Here is a 2157-nt window from a genome sequence, read left to right on the forward strand (position 1 = left end):
AAAAAAATCTGTTTTAAAAATGGGAAGATGACCTGAATAGACATTTCTCCAAAGAGGACATACACATGACCAATAGACATATGAAAAAATGCTCAATGTCACTAATCATCAGGGAAATGCAAATTAAAACTACAATGAGATATCACTTCACACCTGTCAGAATAGCTACTATCAAAAAATCAACAAATAAAAAATGTCGGCAATGATTTGAAGAAAAAGGAACCCTCATGGATTGTTTGTGGGATTGCAAATTGGTGCAGCCACTATAAAAACAGTATGTAGATTCCTCAAAAATTCAAAATAGAACCACCTTATGACCCAGTAATCACACTTCTAGGTATTTAATCAAAGAAATCCAAACCCTAATTCAAATAGATCTATGTATTCCTATGTTCATTGAAATATTTACAATAGTCAAGATATGGAAGCAACCTAAGTGTCCTTTGACAGACAGTTGTATAAAGAAGACTAGTACATGTATACAATGGAATATTACTCGGCCATAAAAAGTATGAAATCTTGCCATTTGCAACAACATGGATGGACCTACAGGGTATTATGCTAAGTGAAATAAGTCAAATAGAGAAAGACCAACATCAAATATTTCACTTATATGTGGAATATAAAAAAACAAAATAAATGAACAAAGAAACTGAAACAAACTCACAGATATAGAGAAGAAAATTATGGTTGCCATGTTGAGAGGGTTAGGAGACTGGATGAAAAAGATGAAGGGAGTAAGAAGTACAAATTAGTAGTTACAAAATAGTCACAGGGATATAAAATATAGCCTAGGAAATATAGTCAAAAATATTATAATAACTATGTATGGTGTCAGAGGGGTACTAGACTTATCAGGGAGATCATTTTATGTTACATAAATGTCTAACCACTATGCTGCACACCTGAAACTAATATAATACTGAATGTAAATTGTAATTTTTTAAAAATCTAAAAAAATGTTGTAGGGATAATGATGAGCATCAAATCAAATTAAACATGGGAATTAAGTATAAATACTTTCTTTACCTTGGGTTACAAAACTATGTAAATATAATAAATAATCCTTGAAAGAGAAATGAGAAACCTAAAGAAAAATAAGTGATTATAACAGCAATAGTAGCAACATTTTAAAGTCTTTATTTTAGAAACCAAATACACTGCAAGGTGTAGAGGGACTAGAGGAAGCAAAATATTTAAATTTTTTAATTTTCAGAGTTTATATTTTTTCATTATTTATGTTGCAGAAGTTGGTTTAAATCCTTCCCCAGGGAATTAAGATTATTGTTTGTAGTTTGACCATAGGTCTTTAAACCTAATGTACAAAGTGAGAAGAAAACAAAATTGAGGTGCATATTAATGTCATAAAACTCTCATATTCAGCTCAATCTCTCCCAACTTACTCCATGCTAAACAATCAGAGCTACATTTTAATGCTTGTCTAAACAGTCTCAGACAGTGTAGTAAGCATTTTATTATCATTGCCTTATTTAACCTTAATATCATTACTATAAGTTTGGAATAATGTGGAGGATCACCAATATAGGACAAGGTCAACTCATTGTCATCTCTCTCTTGAAACATAGTTATGGAACAGTCTAAGGCTAGAGAGAAAGTAGACAGGAAACAAGTTACTTTCACTGGTAAATCAAGTTTTTGTAGGTCTAGAAGAGTTAAAGAAGTGTGGTAAACAAGCTGTACAGAATAAATTCAAGATGTGTTATAAACAGGAGTATGACCTATTTGAAAGAGAAAGAAGATAGAAGGTAAATAAAAGGACAGAGTATATCAAATGGCAATATAAAAGAGTAACTTAAGGGAGGGCCCAGGGGAAAAAAAAAAGGAAATCCAAGAGAGAGGAAAGTTATGAAGCAGCAGGGGTTGCTAAATTAGAATGTGTGAATTTCAATTATAGGAATCAAAGAAGAGAAACAGATGTGCACGTACACAACACACTCAAATATTTAGACTACCATCCCCATAAAGGCTTACCAAACAGAAAGACTAAGCATGTGCTTAGCGTACCATTAAATTATTGTGTTTGAATGCATTTGGGGGAAATTATTTAATATTTTAAATAAAAACAAACCTTTGAAGGAGTAATTGTTGGGAAATAATCTAGAATCTTGTTGGACTTCCTTACTTGTGTTTGTAATA

Source organism: Pteropus vampyrus, unplaced genomic scaffold (genome assembly GCF_000151845.1).
Source record: "Pteropus vampyrus isolate Shadow unplaced genomic scaffold, Pvam_2.0 Scaffold116, whole genome shotgun sequence".
Taxonomy (NCBI): Eukaryota; Metazoa; Chordata; class Mammalia; order Chiroptera; family Pteropodidae; genus Pteropus; species Pteropus vampyrus.